The following is a 22,113-nucleotide window of genomic DNA, read 5'->3' on the forward strand; positions in this document are numbered from 1 at the left end:
TTATAGTTTTCTATGTATAGGTCTTTAGTTTCTTTAGGTAGATATATTCCTAAGTATTTTACTCTTTTCGTTACAATGGTGAATGGAATTGTTTCCTTAATTTCTCTTTCTATTTTCTCATTATTAGTGTATAGGAATGCAAGGAATTTCTGTGTGTTGATTTTATATCCTGCAACTTTACTATATTCACTGATTAGTTCTAATAATTTTCTGGTGTAATCTTTAGGGTTTTCTCTGTAGAGGATCATGTCATCTGCAGTGAGAGTTTTTCTTCTTGTTTTCCAGTCTGGATTCCTTTTATTTCTTTTTCTGCTCTGATTGCTGTGGCCGAATCTTCCAAAACTATGTTGAATAGTAGTGGTGAAAGTGGGCACCCTTGTTTTCTTCCTGACTTTAGGGGAAATGCTTTCAATTTTTCACCATTGGAGATAATGTTTAGTGTGGGTTTGTCATATATAGTTTTTATTATGTTGAGGTATGTTCCTTCTATTCCTGCTTTCTGGAGAGTTTTTTTTTTTTTTTATCATAAATGGATGTTGAATTTTGTCAAAGGCTTTCTCTGAATCTATTGAGATAATCATATGGCTTTTATTTTTCAATTTGTTAATGTGGTGTATTACATTGATTGATTTGTGGATATTGAAGAATCCTTGCATCCCTGGGATAAATCCCACTTGGTCATGGTGTATGATCTTTTTAGTGTGTTGTTGGATTCTGATTGCTAGAATTTTGTTGTGGACTTTTACATCTACGTTCATCAGTGATATATGCCTGCAGTTTTATTTTTTTGTGGCATCTTTGTCAGGTTTTGGTATTAAAGTGATGGTGGCCTCATAGAATGAGTTTGGGTGTTTACTTTCCTCTGCAATTTTCTGGAAGAATTTGAGTAGGATAGGTGTTAGCTCTTCTCTAAATTTTTGGTAGAATTTAGCTGTGATGCCATCTGGACCTGGGCTTTTGTTTGCTGGAAGATTTCTGAGTACGGTTTCAATTTCTGTGCTTGTGATGTGTCTGTTACGATTTTCTAGTTCTTCCTTGTTCAGTTTTGGAAAGTTGTACTTTTCTAAGAATTTGTCCATTTCTTCCAAGTTGTCCATGTTATTGACATATAGTTGCTGATAGTAGTCTCTTATATTCCTTTGTATTTGTGTGTTGTCTGTTGTGATATCTCCATTTTCATTTCTAATTTTGTTGATTTGATTTTTCTCCCTTTGTTTCTTGATGAGTCTGGCTAACGGTTTGTCAATTGTATTAATCATCTCAAAGAACCAGCTTTTGGGTTTTTTTTGATGTTTGCTATGGTCTCTTTGTTTCATTTTGTATTTATTTCTTCCCTAATTTTTAAGTTTTCTTTCCTTCTACCAACCCTGGGGTTCTTCATTTCTTCCTTTTCTAGTTGCTTTATGTGTAGAGTTAGGTTATTTATTTCACTTTTTTCTTGTTTCTTGAGGTATGCCTGTATTGCTATGAACCTTTCCCATTAGCACTGCTTTTACATTGTATCACAGGTTTTGGGTTGTTGTGTTTTCATTTTCATTTGTTTCTATGTATATTTTGATTTCTTTTTTGATTTCTTCTGTGATCTGTTAGTTATTCAGCAGTGTGTCTTTCAGCCTCCATATGTTGGAATTTTTAATAGTTTTTCTCCTGTAATTGACATCTAATCTTACTGCATTGTGGTCACAAAAGATGCTTGTAAAGATTTAAATATTTTTGAATTTACCACGGCTAGATTTATGGCCCAGGATGTGATCTATCCAGGAGAAGGTTCCGTGTGCACTTCAGAAAAGGCGAAATTCATTATTTTGGGGTGAAATGTCCTATAGATATCAATGAGGTCTAATTGGTCTATTGTATCATTTAAAGTTTGTGTTTCCTTGTTCATTTTCTGTTTAGTTAATCTATCCATAGGTGTGAGTGGGGTATTAAAGTCTCCCACTATTATTGTGTTATTGTTAATTTCCCCTTTCATACTTGTTAGCATTTGTTTTATATATTGTGGTGCTCCTATGTTGGGTGCATATATATTTATAATTGTTATATCTTCTTCTTGGATTGGATTGATCCTTTGATCATTATGTAGTGTCATTCTTTGTCTCTTTTCACAGCCTTTCTTTTAAAGACTATTTTATCTGATATGGGTGTTGATACTCCTGCTTTCTTTTGGTCTCTATTTTCATGGAATGTCTTTTTCCAACCCTTCACTTTTAGTCTGTACATGTCCCCTGTTTTGAGCTGGGTCTCTTGTAGACAACATATATAGGGGTCTTGTTTTTGTATCCATTCAGCCAGTCTTTGTCTTTTGGTTGGGGCATTCAACCCATTTACGTTCAAGAAAATTACTGATAAGTATGATCCCGTTGCCATTTACTTTATTGTTTTGGCTTCAAGTTTATGCACCCTTTTTGTGTTTCCTGTCTAGAAAAGATCCTTTAGCATTTGTTGGAGAGCTTGTTTGGTGGTGCTGAATTCTCTCATCTTTTGCTTGTCTGTAAAGCTTTTGATTTCTCCTTCGTATTTGAATGAGATCCTTGCTGGGTACAGTAATCTGGGCTGTAGGTTATTTTCTTTCATCACTCTAAGTATGTCCTGCCATTCCCTCCTGGCCTGAAGAGTTTCTATTGAAAGATCATCTGTTATCCGTATGGGAATCCCCTTGTGTGTTATTTGTTGTTTTTCCCTTGCTGCTTTTAATATTTGTTCTTTGTGTTTGATCTTTGTTAATTTGATTAATATGTGTCTTGGGGTGTTTTGCCTTGAGTTTATCCTGTTTAGGACTCTCTGGGTTTCTTGGACTTGAGTTTTTATTTCCTTCCCCATTTTAGGGAAGTTTTCAACTATTATCTCCTCAAGCATTTTCTCATGGTCTTTCTTTTGTCTTCTTATTCTGAGACTCACTTGTTCAGTCGCACTGTGGGGAGGGAGGGATGCTGCAAACAAATAACTCTGGAGTGTGTTTACAGTGTCTCAGCCACACTGGGCCTGCCCCTGCTCACGGCACGTGTGCCCACCCTGCCCACACTGCTCAGGCTCTAGGTTTCTCCACCAGGGACTGTCTGAGGCTGGCCCTGGGCTGCATGCACCTCCCAGGTCTAAGCTGCTCAGGTTCAGCCACTCGGGTAATCGTCAGAGGCACAGACTCGGTTGGGCCTGTGTTTTGTGCCCTTCCCAGGTCCAAGCAGCTCAGGTGATGAGGTGTTTGGTGAGCAGTCACGGCGACTTATTGCCTCCTTCGTCCCTGCTGCTCGGTTTTCTGGGATTACAACTGGTGTGCCTTCTCAGGAGAATGTTGACCGTCCAGAACCCCAAGAAGTCTTTGTTAGCAAAGAAGCCTGCTTGCAGTTTGGTAGATAATGCCTCTGTGGGGCTGTGATTGCCCGCTTCTGGCTCTGGCTGCCTGTCACCGGAGAAGGATTGTCTGCAGCCAGCTATCTCTGTTCAGTCATTTGTTCTGTCAGCGGGCCTGGCAGTGTCTTAGGTTAGGGCTTTTTGCATGATAGCTATCCCACAGTCTGGTTTGCTAGCCCAAGTTAGTTCCCTCAGATTGCCCTCGGGGCATTCAGGCCCGGTCCTTACTCTAAGCAATGCAGCCCGTGCCTCCCTGCCCAGCCCCCACTTGCTAGTGGCGGTTGCAGGCATGTGTGCTGCTCTCCACTGGGGGAGTTACCGTTGGGCATGTAATCTGTGGGGTTTAATTATTTATTTATTTTGCCTCCCAGTTATGTTGCCCTCTGTGGTTCGAAGGCTCACAAGACTCAGCAGTGAGAGTGTTTCTTGGTGTTTGGAAACTTCTCCCTTTTTAAGACTCCCTTCCCTGGACGGAGCTCCATCTCTACCTCTTTTGTCTCTTTTTTTATCCTTTATATTTTTTCTTACTTCCTTTCCAAGACAATGGGCTGCTTTTCTGGGTGTCTGGTGTCCTCTGCCAGCATTCAGAAGTTGTCTTGTGGAATTTACTCAGCGTTTAAATGTTCTTTTGATGAATTTGTGGGGGAGAAAGTGGTCTTCCCGTCCTATTCCTCTGCCATCTTAGGACCACCTCTAGACAGTGTATCTTTAAAAAATATCATATTGCCAGAAACATTTTATGAGTTTAACAAATATTATTTTGGTATTTGTTGGTTTAGTGAAAAATGTACTATTATATTTTGTTAATCATAAATAAAAAAGAAAAATGCCATAAAGTGTCACTATTTTACAAAGACTTTTCTGTGTTTGCTTTTGATTGTTTTTCTCTTTTATATTTAATATTTTAAGAGATAAAATGGATACATATATCTTATACAGTGCATAATATATATACCTGTTGAAATGTGGTAAGCTTAAATTGGATTACTCTGTAGAAATTTTCTAGTATATATATATATATATATATACACACACACATACATACACTCATTTATATAAGCTGCATGAAAGTTTGGGCTTCCCCGTTGGCTCAGCAGTAAACAATCGCCTGCAATGCAAGAGACACAGGGGGCACAGGTTCAATCCCTGAGTTGGAAAGATCCCCTAGAGGAGGGGATGGCAACCCACTCCAGTATTTTTGCTTGGAAGATCCCATGGATAGAGGAGCCAAGCAGGCTACAGTCCACAGGGTGACAAAGAATTGTGCATGACAGAAACAACTGAGCACATGCACGTGGAATTTCACAGTAGAATTGGCTTACCTGCCATGTTCTACCTACATCTATTTGCTCATTTTTTTGAAGTTCCCCTTAGCTTTTTTTTTTTTTTGTTTGTTTATTTATTTTTGCTGCACTGAGTCATAGTTGCAGTGTGCATGATCTTTAGTTGCAGCATGTGGTATCTAATTCCTTGACCCAGGATCAAACCCAGAGCCCCTGAATTGGGAGTGTGGAGTCTTAGCCACTGGACCACCAGAGAAGTCCCTATTTGCTCATTTTTAGTGTGCACAGAATTGTCGTTCATGTTTACATAGGTTCGGTTCTAACTTTTTAATCTTGTTCTTTCTGTCATTTATTTCTCCCATATAATTCAGCTATGTATATCAGTTTTTTTTTTTTTTTCCTGTGGGCTTCCCAGGTGGTGCTAGTAGTAAAGAATCCATCTGCCTATGCAGGAGACTCGAGAGACACAGGTTTGATCCCATGGTCAGGAAGACCCTCTGGAGGAGGGAATGGCAACCCACTCCAGTATTCTTGCCTGGAAAATTCCATGGACAGAAGAGCCTGGCAGACCACAGTCCATTGAGCTGCCATGATAACATGACTGAGCAACTGAGCACATGAAAATACACTTGATAGTCTAAAATGAATTTATTTCAGCTGGAAAATTACTGTTAATGCTGGGAAAGAAACTTGATCTTCAAGTATAACTAGGATCTTTTTAGAGATATTTTAGTTTTTTTTTTTTTTTTTTAAAGAAGAGAAAATGTAATAGTCAAGTATCTGTTTGAATAAGTCTTTTAGGAACCCTATTACATTAAAGCATAAAATAATTTTATGTAAAAATTTCCTTTTCAAAGGCAACATCTGTTGTATTTGAATATCTATGATTTAGACTTGAACAATTGAACTATGTCCTATTTTATTTTCTATACATTAATCAAATATTACTGGAAACCAGAAAAGCATCCCCAGGCAAATATTCTGTGTGAATTTATTTTTACTGAAATTAGCAGTGATAAGGGAGGATATGGGGGAAATTGTTTTAATATAATGTCCTAAATACCAGTGAAATGCATCAACTTATTGACTTCAAGATTATCTACCTATTAGGAAGAAACTGTTTTGAAAAGTATCCTATGCTCTCTGTGGAATTAACAATAAACACAGGATTTCTTTAGTCACAGATCCTGACTGGCATTGCTATTAAAGAAACCATGGTTCTCAGGATTTCAGGTGCTGTGTAATACCTACCTATCATCTTTTCCCCACAGGAACTGTGTAAGTGAATTGCTGGATGAAGAGAGAGATTGTGTGTGTGTGTGTGTGCGTGCACGTGCACATCTCTATTAATGATCTGGCCTAATTATTAATTTCAAATTATTTTCTGTTACCCAAGCACTAACTCATATATAGATATATAATAATGCTTTCGAGCAAGATGGATATGAATCTGTTGTGCTTGGGCTGATAATACACTATTTTGCCTTAGTCATTGTACCATGACATGTTGCATTTAAAATCAATTTGATAGTTTGATCACATTTAAAAATGAAAATACTTAGGGGTCTGCTAATGTAGGCATGCATTAAATACTTATAATATCAATTCATTACAAACAAAAATATTGTAATGCTATTGAAAGGTAGATGTGAGGAGAAATGGTTCTGATTTGTTAAGGCCGTAGCAGCTGAAATATCAAATATTTCAATTATATGTCAGTCTAAAGATAAAAGACTTTTACTAGTCACAATTGTTATCGTAATTTTAACATTAAGAATAATTTTAAATACAAATCAACTTATTTTAGTCTTTGATATATGTATTTACTGAGTCTTCAAATGACTAGTTTTTTTATTGAAAAAAATTGCAACAAAAAGCAGTTTTTGTTTGTTTGTTTGTTTTTTACTCAGTGACTGCTTTATGTAGGTTGCAAATTTTAACTCTGATAAGGGAAACATAGCAATGATTATTTGAAAGATAATTTTTCAGGCTTATTCAGTCAAATATCCATAGAATTAAAGTGGTTGAATTTAGCTTTATTCAGATCTTTATTGATTGATATATTTCATTTCCCCTTGTCCCACCTCCACCATTTGGCACTAAAGATAAAATCATTCCAGTCAACTGTTAACTGTTCCTTTATGGTCATAACTTTTAAAATGGAAAATCTAGTTACCTTTAAATTTGTACATAGACAAAGGATATGAAGTTGAATGGCCTCTTCTCATCAATCAAGTAACTGCTGAGACTGTCACTTGTGCTTGGCTCCCTGTCACTTTCTGAATTAGAGCTGGCTAATTGTTTTGAAATATGGAGAATAATTCTTCCTTCTCCATGGGCAACATGGATAGCAGCCTTTCCCAGCTGACTCACCATCATTCTCATAAAAAAGGCACCAGAGAAGATAACCAATAAATGTTAATGGTATGCTTTCTGTCTTTTACATCCTTCCCTCTACTAGAGTTTATTCACCTTGAAGAGTGGGGAAAAAACCCTCAGTGATTCCTTGACCTATTAGACTGTTTTTCTTTTGAAAATGGAATGCCAAACATTGTAATATCTGAGTTTCAAAAGTATTTTAATTTGAGCCTTGTATCCTTAAGATGTTTAAATTTCAATTTGTTCCAGAGAAGAGTCAGAAAACTCTTTTGTTATTTCTCCACTGTGCCTTCTGATTTGTGATTGAGACGGCCTATGAAAGTGCTAGGGTAGAGGAGTGAGGAGTGGGGACAGTCAGGAGAGGAAAAAATGGCACTGAATTATTTTTGACAAGCAAAGTAAATAAAAGAAGGGAGAGAAAAGAGAATATCTTAATCCACTATGTTTTTCAAAGACAAGTAGATTTGCAGGGACCTCCAATTCTGGGTAGCTGTCAATTTTCAGTACAGAGAGTCCTTAACTTTTTTGATTGACATCTACCATTTTTGAGGTTAGTGTGACGTAGGAACTGTGGGTCTCTCTTTTAATAAAGTTCAGAAGTTTAAAATCTGTTAAAAAGAGGCTATTGTATATGATATATCATTTGACTTTTGTTTCCCCTTCTAAAATCATTTGCTAATCTATTAATTTGGCAACTCAAGCTCCTCTTTACAGTAACTTATCTTTGTGGTGATCCTTTTTGTAAAAAAATATCCACTGAATAAAGTCTTCTGATAGATTATGGGAAGCTGTCACCTAGAAACCTCTTTTCTTTTTTTTTTTTTAAGCATTATGACATGTAGGTATTTATAGACAGCTTGCACCTGCTAAAGAGAAGTGGCACATTGAGAAAATTACTAGAATAATTAAATAAAACACAATATCCTAAACTTTAAGGGTGATAATCTGTAAGCCTTTGACAAAAGTAAATTTGCAGGGGCATGGATTATTTTGACAAGTGCTTGATAAACAGTATAACTCTTCCACACATCTCAAATAATGTCCCATATTTTATATACATATATACGGTGTAGTTTTAATTCACTTAATTCATAGAACTAAGAGAAATAAATTTTTGTTTTATTATTTTAATAGTTAAAAAGCAGAATGGAAGGCAGCTATCTTTACCACTGTACCATCAATGTTAAAGAGCAGAATGGAAATAATAGAATTTTGGAGTTAGATAAAGCTTGATTCAAAATTATGCCTTATCACTTATTCACTATATGATCTGACAAATCTAATCAGTTTATTTCACTCTCACTTTTCTCATTTTTATTATTAGTGTAATAGTCCTTTCATTTCCACAGAGTTGTTTTGAAGATTACATAAGATAATGCATATAATGTTCCTAAATGGTGCTTGACGTATAGTAGTGGGTGTTCAGTAATAGCTTTTGTTTTTTTCTTTTACATTGGCATTATCCAATGATGAGCTACAAAGTAACAATAAACCCCTTCCAGTTCTGGAAAATGTACAATCAAGTGTACTCAAAAATAAGAATATCTTTTACTATTTAAAAATTTGTGGTGGCTTCAATGAATGATGCTTTTCTTTGAAGAGTATTTCATAGGAAAATTTTGGATTTTGAGCTCTCTGTTACATTTTTGAAGATATATCACGTTTATCATATGATAGTGGCACTTGTAGATGAAGAAAATATATTTGCAACTATCATTGTATTACCAGCTAAAAAAAGCAGGAATCTGTTTTACTAAACTTTGCTAAATGTCAAAGTAATACCGAGCTATTAAAGCCTCAAGAAAAAAGCTAATTCATTTCAGTCATGATATCGCCTAAAACTGAAGTATCATATAAAAGTTAAACAATGCCAAATGGATTTGACTGATATCAAAAACAAAATCTATTTCTTTTCTTTCATCTTCAGTGTTCCATTTCCTGGGAGTATGACCTTAGTCAAACATCTATTAAAGTTAGCTTTTGATCTCAACCCCCTTTTAGGGTAAAAAAAAATGTCAATCTTTAAATTTTTCTTCTGGAAAGAATCACTCTATTGTGTTTAATGTTCCAGTAGTATGTGAGTAAATAGGATTCTCTGATAGACGTGATAGAAGACTGGTTAAATGGGACAATCATTTTTGTGTCAGAGACAAGAACCAAAAGGAAGCATTTTTAAGAAGCTATTAACAGGAAAAAATCCCCCCAGGTCAGTGGAAGCATGTTAACTGGTCAGTTTGCTGCCCTTTTTAGGTCCTTTGATGAAGATGCCTTGTAATTTGATAACAAATAGCTGTTCATTTGTAATGTAATTTCCTCCTGACTAGTCATAGCTACTCCATGACTAGTCAAGGGAAAACAATTTTTCTCCATAGATATTTTTTAGTAAAATCTTCGTTTAAAATATATCTTAAAACCACTAGGAAGCATTATATATTTTTCATTCTTTCTTTCATATTTTAAGTAAATTATAGGGAAATTTCCATGATATGTAAAAGAAAAAAGAGACATGAGAATACATAGTGATTAGCTGAGTTAAATAGAAAAAAGTGGTGTTTGAGGTCAGTATACATATATGTGTATGTGGGTACTGTTTACCCATCTATATGACTACATTCTGAGTATAAAAGGTCTTTATAATGCTTTTAATAAACCTCTTTCTATGGAATGGTAAATTCATTAAACACGTATTTATCAAGTACTGCCTACTGCAAGACAGCATTCTGTATCCTGCTATGATTACAAAACTAAAACATCACAACCTTCATTTTAGGTGGGAAAATGAGGGCTACTTATAGACATACTCATAATAGGCCAGAAAGTAATAAGTATGTTCATATGAATGTGTCTGTGTAAAGTACTGTGGAAACCTACAAAGAAGAGATTTCCAGTAGTAGGAATTAAAGCTTTTTGGAGTTGATGGCATTAAATTGTGCTTTAAAGATTGTTTAGGCTGCAGTTGTCAAGACAGGAATAAAAGCATTCCAGAGAAAAGATATAATCTACAAAGATGTGAAGATGAGCTAGTACTGAGTTTGTACGGGCAACAGAGTGTTCAGTCTGATTATAATATGTGGTACATAATGGAAAAAAGTAGAGCTTTACCTGTAGAGATGGGTGGGAACACACTGTGGGAAGTTGTAACTACCAGTTCTGGACTTTATTCTATAGGCAATAGTGAACTTCTAAACATTTTTGGTGTGAGTGAGGAATGTGACTATAATGCTATTAAAATATTACTGAGAAATAAGTATTGGATGTACTGCGGGGGAAGAATTAGGGGCTTGGGTATCACTTAGGAAGTTCTTTAGGTAGTCAGGCTGAGAAGGAATATAGAACTATAAAAATGTGAGTTGTGAAATTCTTAGTTAATTTTATGGACTCAAAATACCCCTTTTAGATTCATAATGTATGAGTTTGTAGTAATGCTGTTTAAACTCTGGTGCGTTTGAAAGTTTGGGTAGCAGAAATTCTAACTAAAATATCTGATTATTTTATACCAAACATTTTAGAATTTTTATGCCTTCAATTCAATTGCAACCAGCCAGAGGAAACTTTTTTTTTTTTTTTAATGTGTCAGTCTTTCTTAGATGCATGGCAATTGTAAATATATATATAGTACATGTAACTAAACTAAGATTCTTTTTCTTATTTTTTTTTTAAATAGAGAGTAATAACTTGTTAAAAGATGTTTAACTTGGAAGAGTTGAAGGGGCTTTGTTACTGGCATCACTAAAGAATGATGGTACAAAGTGGTGGTACAGATCACATTGAAATGATACTAGAGAAAGCCATGATTTAGGCCACTCTGTTTCTACAAATTACTACAGTATGGAAACAAAGTCTTCCATCCATATCAAAGATATAGGAGGATAACAAAGAAAAAGGAACAAATAAATTGAACTGAAAGGGAATAAATAGAACATAGTTTAGAGAACTGGAATCTGGGATGATGTTTCTGTTCTTATTTATTGGTTCTAGACATAGTATCTTATTCACAGGAACAAAAGCTGTGGAAATTCACACGTCCCCAAAAGATGGAGCTCCCTGTCTCATCATCAAGATGATATAGTGTTCCTAACATTTTGCTAGACAATTCTGTCATCATCTATCGCCCAGCTGTGTGTTTGTTTATCTCTAGCTATAGCAGTTTTGAGGTCAGATATATTATTACCAAAAATATTTCAAATTCTGACTGGAAAAAAGTTTAGGAAGGAGATAAATTTCCTTATGACTTCTATTTAATTTGATACATTTGAGTTTGTGTGCCCCTTTAGTAACCTAAAGTTATTGGTTGAAGTATAAAATAATGGTTTGTATCTCTTTCTGAATTTGTTGTTAATTTGTTGTATGACAGAATTCAGGAAACCAGAAAGAATTTGCCACCTTATAAATCATTCATTAGCCCCCAATTCCATGTCAAATCATTTTTATTGCATGTATATGCTTGTGTGTGTATGTGTGTGTCCACTATTAATGATCTGGCCTAATTATTTAATTTCCATTTATTTTTCTGCCACCCAAGCACTAACTTGTATACAATCAGATAATAATGCTTTTGAGCAAGATGGATAGGAGTCAGAATTATCCTTTGTAACTCTTTATTCTACTGGGCTATAATGAAATACTGGATGTTTGTAGTTCAAACATGTTTTATAATGACTCAACTGAGGAAAATATTCTACACAGAAATTTTAGGGGAAAATCATGTTCATTGGATATATTTTTAGTGTTGAGTGGCAATATCTCACAATTTTCTAAATCTTGCCCTTCCTGACAATGATATTGTTCCTAGAAGGTAGCTCTATTTAAAGTAAAATGTCATATGATGTAAAAGAATCCTTGTCCATGTCAACACTCCGATAGCCAGGTTTTCCTGGTCTTAAAAATTTAGTGGAGTTTTAATGTGGAAATAATAATACCAAAATTTCTTATTATTCTTGGTTGGTAAAAATGTAATGGACTGATATGTTTCAAAAGTGACAGAAGTCTGAGTTATCACACTGCATTTTATGAGGCAAAATAATGTAAGCTTTGAAAAATAATCTTGCCAGATACCTTGTGTCTTTTAAGATTCCAGAATAAGAGCCAGGTTCTCATGGTACTTATTTACTCTCCCTTGTAACTCATATGACAAATGTTCATGTCGTTGTTGGTTGTTTCAGGTAACCTCAAGTAATTACACATTCTGATAGCCAATAGAGACATAGTTACCTATCTATCTAAAAACATCTAGGAAAATATACATATAATTGAATATTATTATTATCATAGTGGATATAATTTAGACTTTTTCCCTTTGTCTATATACCTTCAGAGTTTTATAATTAATCTCTTTAAAATTTTATGTTTAAAAGAATTAGCATTCACATTTATTTAATATTATACAGATGGAAGCCTCTGAGATGTGACCATAAATTTATTCATGCATTTCGATCAGTATACCTATGGTTAACTTCATGTGCTTCTTAAATTTCAAATAAAACTAATTCTATTGCAATTTTTTGACATAATTATGGTTAATATTACATATTGCTTTGCCTTCTAAAACAGATGCTTGACATATACTGCTTCAGTAAGCATAAGCATAAGCTAACGATAAAGAATGGCATCATCAGACAGCAAAAGTAAAACAAAACAGAACTATTGGCAGTTTGTATTTGAGTGAACCATCTCTTTCCCCATTTCTCATGTTTGTTATCATGTCTTGGCGGGAGGGTCAGGCAGAATGTGATTGTGGAAACAGTGGAAAATAGACCTACTAAAGAATCATGCAAAATTACTATTGTACAGCAACTAAATTAGACCTTTTCCTGCCTCCTGGCCCTGTCCCTTCAAATATACATTTGATTATTCTGCAGTCGTTTACTAGGCACTACCAAGTACCTGTCCAACTCTTTGCGAACCCATGGACTGTAGCCTACCAGGCTCTGAGGAGCCTCTCAGTCCATGGAATTTTCCAGGCAACAGTACTGGAGTGGGTTGCCATTTCCTTCTCCAGGGGATCGTCCAAACCCAGGGAATCAAACCTGGGTCTCCTGCACTGCAGGCAGATGCTTTACCATCTGAGCCACCAGGGAAGCCTCCTTACTTACTTACTTACTTACCAAATACCCACTACTATGTCAAGCACCAAGGAATGTAAGAAAGTTAAGAATAATATAGAAAATAATAATACATAATTTCTTCAAGTAAAGAGATTGCAGCCTATATAGGAGCAACATGATTAACATATAATTATAATTATATATACACAATGTATATAACATATTTTATATATATGTGTGTGTATATATATATATATATATATATATATATATATATATATAAAAGCATACATTACCATATGTAAAATAGATAGCCAATGAAAATTTGCTGTGTGACTCAGGGAACTCAAACCAGGGCTTGGTAACAACCTAGAGGGGTACAATGGGGAGGGGTGTGGGAGGGATGTTCAAGTGGGAGGGGACATAGGCAAACCTATGGCTGATTCATGTTGATGTTTGGTAGAAATCAACACAGTACTGTAAAGCAATTATCCTTCAATTAAAAATAAATAAATTTTAAAAAATGAATACATAACAACTCAATAAATGACTATCTTGGAAGTAATTTTTCCATGTAGACTCATTGAAAGTTAATGCACTGAATCGCCAATCCAGGTTTGATGCAGGATACAGGATGCTTGGGGCTGGTGCACTGGGATGACCCAGAGGGATGGTATGGAGAGGGAGGTGGGAGGGGGGTTCAGGATTGGGAACACGTGAATCTCATATTTTTAAAGACAATATTTTTAGACCAGATTTAGGTTTAAATTTGAGAGAAAAGTATAGAGATTTCCTGTATACTCTATACTATCCTGATTTCTCCCCTACATCCTCACAAAAACAGACTCTCCTATTATCAATATAACTCAGCAGAATGGTACATTCATTACTAAGGATAAACCTACATCATTATAATCTGAAGTCTATACTTTACCTTAGAGTTCATTCTTGGTACTGTGCATTCTGTTGTTTTGGGCAAATGAATGACATACATGCACCATTATGATATTACACAGTATTTTCATTGCCCTAAAAATGCCATGATCTTCCTATTTGTCCCCATCCTCATCCCTGACAACCACTTATCTTTGCATTATTTCAGTGATTTGTCCTTTTTCAGAATGCCATATAGTTGGAATCACATAGTATGTAGGCTTCTCAGACTGGTTTCTTTCACTTAGTAATATGTATTAAAGTTCCTTCATGTCTTTTCATGACTTGCTAACTCATTTGTTTGTAGCACTAACTAATATTCCATTGCCTGGATGTACCACATTTTATTTTTTCCATTTACCTATTGAAGGACAACATGGCTGCTTCCATGAACCTAATTTTTAAGACAAGAATATTGATTCTGAAAGAGGGTAATATAGGCATATAACTAGTTATAGAAAAGTCCAATTTTAACATGCATCCCTTCAGATTCCTCATGCAGTATTTTTAAAATCATGATTTGGGACATAATTTTTCACATGAGAGGAACATTCTCCTTGCAATTTTCTCAGGTCTTTCTTGATGTTATATGTTACATCTTGACTATTATAAATATGCAGATTATCATAAAGAGGTTTGTTTTTTTTTTTTTTAACCAACCACTGTTAAACACAGATAACAGAATCATTGTAGTAGCTCTCTGGGCAACAGAACATGGCAATGTTTGAGGACTACTGTATAGAAGATTGGAGAATGTATTGCACACCTGATTCTCTGGCACTTATGGCATATACAAGTGAAAACCATCTACTTACAAGCCATGAGTGGCAGTCATCTTTTGGAAACCAATTACCTTTACAGAAGGTGATTTGGAATCAAGTTTAATATTTTCATTGTTGTTGTTGAATTGCTAAGTCGTGTCAGACTGCAACCCCATGGACTGTATGTGCCAGGCTCCTCTGCCATCCACTATCTCCCAAAGTCTACTCAAATTCATGTCCATTGAGTTGGTGATACTATCTAACCATCTCATCCTCTGCTGTCCTCTTCTCCTTTTATCTTCAATCTTTCTCAGCATCAGGGTCTTTTCCAATGAGTTGGCTCTTCGCATTGGGATGGCCAAAGTATTGGAGCTTCAGCTTCAGCATCAGTCCTTCCAGTGAACATGCAGGGTTGATTTTCTTTAAGATTGACTGGTTTGATCTCTGTGTAGTCCAAGGGACATTCAGGAGTCTTCTCCAGAAGCACAATTGGAAAAATCAATTATTCAGTATTCAGCCTTCTTTATGGTCCAACTTTCAAATCTGTACCCCACCGTCAGGTTTGTTTATTTCTCTCACTCAGTTCTTATCTCATTGTAACTAAGATTTGGAACAATAGACTAATTACAGCTCAAGCAGGCAAGATTTATCTGATCCTGTCTCCTCTTAGCAAGGATCTAAAACAACAAACTGGTTTACAGCTCAGTTACAGCTCAAGCAGACAGATCTTTTATTAAACAGACAGCAGATAGTACATTCCCAAGATGTGGGAGTGGGCTGACCCTGAAGGAGTGGTCACAATGCTTCTTGGCTTCCCTTTTTATATGCCCGGTCTCATTCTCTTGTTTCTGCCCTGTGCAAAATGCAAATAGTCATACACTCAAGGCTAATCAGAGAAAGGGGCATATCTAGGCACATGCAAAATAAGGCCTTTGCATATCCATCTAGATGGGCGTGGACTGAGAGTTTTGATTGACAGTTGCAAGTTACATAGCAATAGGCTCTATTGCACAGGTCTTCCCCATAATTCAGTCTGTTATAATCAGGTGTATGTATGTACAGAATATTTACAAAGCTTTATTCTAGCTGCATAAGGTTACTTGAGGACACAGCTATACATCAAGTGTGCATGTGCCAAAGTTGGGGAAGCCCCAGTGGTTAGTTTGTATCCAGTGTGTGCCTAGGGTGCATGTGCAGGAGTTGGAAAAGTCTCTGGTTATTTTTGTAGTCTATCTGTGAGCTCTGCAGGGTGTGTCAGGTGGGGTTTAGAGATCAGTTTGCATCCTTTTCAGCTAGGCCCCCTCCTTGTCCATGCCTATCTTCCTACCTACCATGACTACTGGAAAGAATGTAACTTTGACTATACAGACTGTCTCCAAAGTGATTTCTCTGCTTTTTAATATGCTGTCTAGGTTTGTCATAGCTTTCCTTCCAAGGAGCAACTGTCTTTTAATTTCATGGCTACAGTTAACTTCCTCAATGAATTTGGAGCCCAAGAAAATAAAATCTGTCACTACTTCAGTTTTTCTGCTTCTATTTGCCACAAAATGGTGGGACTGAATGCTGTGATCTTAATTTTTTGAATGTTGAGTTTCAAGCCAGCTTTTTCACTGTCCTCTTTCACTCTGACCAAGTGTCTCTTTACTTCCTCATTAATTTCTGCCATTAGAGTTGTATCATCTGCATATCTGAGGTTGTTGATATTTCTCCAGGCAATCTTGATTCCAGCTTGTGATTCATCCAGACTGGCATTTCACAGATTGTACTCTGTAATCTGTTAAATAAGCAGGGTTACATATGGCTGACAATATACAGCCTTGTCATACTCCTTTCCCAATTTGGATCCACTCCATTGTTCCATGTCTAGTTCTAACTGTTGCTTCTTGACCCACATACAGGTTTCTCAGCAGACAGGCAAGGTGGTCTGGTGTTCCCATCTCATTAAGAATTTACCAGAGTTTGTTGTGATCCACACAGTCAAAAGCTTTAGCGTAGTCACTGAAACAGAAGTACAGGTTTTACTGGAGCTCCCTTACATTCTCCATGATCAAATGAATGTTGGCAGTTTGATCTGATTCCTCTGCCTCTAGAAAACCCAGCGTGTACATCTGGAAATTCTTGGTTCACATAGTGCTGAAGCCTAGCTTGAAGGAATTTGAGAAAAACCTTGCTAGTGTGTGAAATGAGCACAACTGTATGGTAGTTTCAACATTCTTTGACATTGTGTTTCTTTGAGATTGGAATGAAAACTGACCTTTTCCAGTCCTATGGCCACTGCTAAATTTTCTAAGTTTGCTGACATATTGAGTACAGCATGTTAACAGCATCATCATTTAGGCTTTTAAATAGCACTACTGGGCTTCCATCACCTCCATTATCTTTGTTCATAGTAATAACTCCTAAGGCCCACTTAACTTCACACTCCAGGGTGTCCAGCTCTAGGTGAGTGACCACACGATTGTGTTTATCCAGGTCACTGAGACTTTTTTTTTTTTTTTTTTGGTATAGATCTTCTGTGTATTCTTGCCACCTCTTCTTAATCTCTTCTACTTCTGTTAGATCCTTACTGTTTTGTCCTTTATCATGCCCATCCTTGCATGAAATGTTCCCAAGATATCTCTAATTTTCTTGAAGAGATCTCTAGTTTTTCTCACTCTATTATTTTCCTCTATTTCTTAGCATTGTTCATTTAAGAAGGCCTTCTTATCTCTCCTTGCTATTCTCTGGAACTCTGCATTCAGTTGAGTATATGTTTCCATTTCTCCCTTGTCTTTCACTTCTCTTCTTTCCTCAGCTATTTGTAAAGGCTCTTCAGACAATCATTTTGCCTTCTTACATTTCTTTTTCTTTGGAATGGTTTTCATCACTGCCTCCTGTAGAATGTTAGGAACTTCTGTCCATAGTTCTTCAGGCACTCTGTCTATCAGACCTAATCCCTTGAATCTATTCATCACCTCCACTGTGTAATCATAAGGGATTTGGTTTAGGTAATGCATGAATGGCCCAGTGGTTCTCCCTACTTTATTCAATTTAGGCCTGAATTTTACAATAAGGAGCTCATGGTCTTTGCATAGTCAACTCCAGGTCTTGTTTTAACTGACAATATAGAGCTTTTCCATCTTTAGCTGCAAACAATATAGTCAATCTGATTTCAGTGCTGACCTTCTGGTGATGTCCATGTGTAGAGTGGTCTATTGTGTTGTTGGATGAGGGTGTTTGCTGTGATTAGTGTTCTCTTGATAAAACCCTGTTACCTTTTGGCTTGCTTCATCTTGTAATCCAAGGACAAACTTACCTCTTTTCCAGATATCTCTTGACTTCCTACCTTTTCAGTCCAATCCCATATGATGTAAATGACATCCTTTTTTGGTGTTAGTTCTAGAAGGTCTTGTAGGTCTTCAGAGAACCATTCAGTGTCAGCTTCTTTGACAGTAGTGGTTGGGGCATAGACTTGGATTACTGTCATGTTGAATGGTTTGCCTTGGAAAGGAACTGAAATTATTCTATCATTTTTAGATTGCAACCAAGTACTGCATTTCAGACTCTTTGTTGACTATGAGGGCTACTCCATTTCTTCTAAGGGATTCTTGCCCACAGCAGTAGATATGGTCATCTGAATTAAATTCACCCAATTCCCATCCATTTTAATTCACTGGTTCCTAAGATGTAAATGTTCATTTTCTCTGCTGGCTCAGTGATAAATAATCTACCTGTTAATGTGGGAGACACTGTTTCAATCCCTGGGTCAGGAAGATCCCCTAGATTAGGAAAAGTCAACCTACTTTAGTATTCTTGCCTAGGAAATCCCAGGACAGAAAAGGCTGGTTAGCAACAGTGAATGAGTCTGTATCACAAAAGAGTCAGACATGACTTAGTGTCTAAACAACAATATTCTTGTAGTAGCAATTTGATACCTTTTAATGAACACAAAATACATTTGAGTTTTCATTAGCTGCTACACAGGAGTTAGCACTTCAGCTCAATGTTAGACAAAGTTACATTTTTGTTTGAGGCTAAATTCCCATTTCTTCTATTTCTAAAGGAAAATGGATAGGAAGTTTTCCTCTTGAATTTGCCTTCTAGACATAAAATATTTTACTTTATCTAACTCTTAAGCATGTTGCTGGTTTTTCACACAGGCAAAAATAGCTTTCCAAAATGCAGCAGGAAGAAAAGTCTTATAGTTACAGTGAGCAGAACAAACCAAGTAGAGAAAATGAAATTACATAATAACCACTGATCACTTTTTCATATTAATATCCTCAGTGATAAGTCTATCTCTCCTAAACACATTCTGAGTTCCTGAAATCCACATTTCAAAAATACATTTAGTAAATTGAATTTCCTTTTACTATGGAAGCTATCTTAAGGGAAACTTGATTTTTGTTATAAATTTGAACTTGGCTAGGTTGGTTTCTCTTTCTCTCCCATTAATTCTGTTAATGCTCTCTCCTTTCTATTAATTGGTGATACCTGCTGCAGTGCAGTACCAAATCATTTAAATGCATGTTGCACTTTGATTGATTACTGTTATTATTGATTTGCAAATTAAAAGTAAATTTAATTAATGAATCACTATTTTTTTTAGCTTTCTTCTAGGAATATGACTCGTGTGTGGCTGCATGTTTCTGTAAATTAAAATTAAAATGGCTATGTGTTATATTGTATATATTCTTGCTGGCACCATTGTTAGAGTAAAGGACGTTTTAAAATTGAAGTTAATTTTGCCTAACATGCATGACTGTGGCTCAGATCATGAACTCCATATTGCAAAATTCAGACTCAAATTTGAAGAAAGTAGGGAAAACCACTGGGCCATTCAGTTCTGACTTAAATAAAATCCCCAATGATATACAGTGAAAGTGACAAATAGATTCAAGTTCTGATATAGAGAGTGCATGAATAACAATGGATGGAAGTTTGTAACATTGTACAAGAGGCGGTGATCAAAACCATCCCCAAGAAAAAGAAATGCAAAGAGGCAAAATGGTTGTCTGAGGAGGCATTACAAATAGCTGAGAAAAGAAAAGAGGTGAAAGACAAAGGGGAAGAGGAAAGATATACCTATTTGAATGCAGAGTTCCAAAGAATAACAAGGAGAGATAAGAAAGCCTTTCTCAGTAATCAAAGAAATAGACGAAAACAATAGAATGGGAAAGACTAATGATTGCTTCAAGAAAACTAGAGATACCAAGGGAGCATTTCATGCAAAGATGGGCACAATAAAGGACAGAAACGGTATGGTCCTAACAAAAGCAGAAGATAGAAGAGAGGGCAAGAATCCAAAGAACTGTGCAAAAAAGGTCTTAATGACCCAGATAACCTTGATGGTGTGATCACTCACCTAGAGCCAGACATCCTGGAGTGTGTAGTCAACTGGGTCTTAGGAAGCATCACTATGAACAAAGCTAGTGGAGGTGATGGAATTCCAGTAGAGATATTTCAATTCCTGAAAGATGATGCTGTGAAAGTGTTGCACTCAGTATGCCAGCAAATTTAGAATACTCAGCAGTTGCCATAGGACTGGGAAGGTCAGTTTTCCTTACAATCCCAAAGAAAGGCAATGCCAAAGAATGTTCATACTACTGTACAATTGCACTTATTTCACATGCCAGCAAAGCAATGCTGAAAATTCTCCAAGTGAGGCTTCAACAATACGTGAACTGAGAACTTCCATATGTACTAGTTGAATTTAGAAAAGGCAGAGGAACTGGAAATCAAATTGCCAACATCCGTTGGATCACAGAAAAAGCAAGATAATTCCAGAAAAACATTTACTTCTTCTCCATTGACTACTTAAAGCCTTTGACTGTGTGGATCACAAGAAACTGTTGGAAATTCTTCAAGAGATGGGAATGCCAGACCACCTTACCTGCCTCCCGAGAAATTTATATGCAGGTCAAGAAGCAACAGTTAGAACTGGACATGGAGAAATGGACTTGTTCAAAATTGGGAAAGAAGTATGTCAAGGCTGTATATTGTCACCCTGCTTATTTAACCTACATAGAGTACATCATGAGAAATGCTGGACTGGGTGGATCACATGCTGGATTCAAGATTTCCAGAAGAAATATCAGAAACCTCAGATATGAAGATGACACCACCCTTATGGCAGAAAGTGAAGGGGAACTAAAGAGCCTCTTAATGAAGGTGAAGGTGAAAGAGGAGATTGAAACAGCTGGCTTAAAACTCAACATTCATAAAACTAAGATCATGGCATCTGGTCCCATCACTTCATGGCAAATAGATCAATCAGTGACAGACTTTATTTTCTTGGGCTCCAGAATCACTGCAGATGGTGACTGCAGCCATGAAATTAAAACAACTTGCTCCTTTGAAGAAAAGCTATGGCAAACCTAAACAGCATATTGAAAAGCAGAGACATTGCTTTACTGACAAAAGTTCATCTAGTCAAAGGTATGTTTTTTCTGGTAGTTATATATGGATGTCAGAATTGGACGATATAGAAGGCTAAGCCCTGAAGAATTGATGCTTTCAAACTGTGTTGTTGAAGAAGACTCTCGAGAGTCTCTTGGAGTGCAAGATCAAACCAGTCAATCCTAAAGAAAATCAGTCCTGAATATTCGCTGAAAGTACTGATGTTGAAGCTGAAGCTCCAATACTTTGTCCACTTGATGCAAAGAGCTGACTCATTAGAAAAGACTGTGTTGCTGGGAAAGATTGAAGGCAGGAGGAGATGGGGGATGGCAGAAGATGAGATGTTTTTATGGCATCACCGACTCAATGGACATGAGTTTGAGCAAGCCCTGGAGTTGTTGAAGGACAGGGAAGCCTGTTGTGGTGCAGTCCATAGGATCATAAAGTGCCGGACATGACTGAGCAGCTGAACAACAAACAGCAACATGTATAACACAAAACTTAAATTCTTTCTTTGAGCAACTATGGGAGAAAATAATCACAAATTTTGCAGTATCCCAGAAGTTAATAATTTTTTTTCTTCTTTTACATCCATGTTAATCTGTTTTTAATTTGTAAGAGGTCACTAACTTGACCAATTATGTTTTCTCTTCCTCTGATAAAATATACATGGTATAAAGTCTACAATTTTAACAATTTTATGACTACTATTCAGTGGCATTTAGTACAGTCACACTGTTGTGCAACTATCACCAAAAATATTGACCACTCCACAAATTCACATTTTATCTTTGTGCAGGGGCCATGGTAGTTTTCTCTGTTTTGTCCTAATTTTAGTATATGAGCTATTGAAGCTGACACCCAAATATATTTTTAAAGTGTCAAGAATATCTATGAAATGAAATATAAAAAGTAAAATAAGTTGACTACTCCAACAGTTTTCAAGGTCATTCTGGTATATGAAGTGTTAGCTTTTAATTATTTCTG

The 22,113-nt window shown here is 36.2% G+C and overlaps 1 protein-coding gene and 1 non-coding gene across 2 annotated transcripts in view; one reads left to right on the forward strand and one right to left on the reverse strand.

Annotated features, from left to right (window-relative positions):
- DACH2 (dachshund family transcription factor 2) overlaps window positions 1–22,113 on the forward strand; it is an 864,497-nt gene that overhangs the window by 513,945 nt on the left and 328,439 nt on the right. The gene's annotated exons all lie outside the window — the stretch shown is intronic.
- On the reverse strand, window positions 21,881–21,983 carry LOC147340737 (U6 spliceosomal RNA). Its single transcript, XR_015159965.1, has one exon. It is a non-coding gene; the product is annotated as a U6 spliceosomal RNA (small nuclear RNA).

Source organism: Bos grunniens, chromosome X, assembly GCF_055505025.1.
Source record: "Bos grunniens cultivar Pamir isolate PY7600 chromosome X, Bosgru_T2T1.0, whole genome shotgun sequence".
In the NCBI taxonomy this organism is placed as follows: Eukaryota; Metazoa; Chordata; class Mammalia; order Artiodactyla; family Bovidae; genus Bos; species Bos grunniens.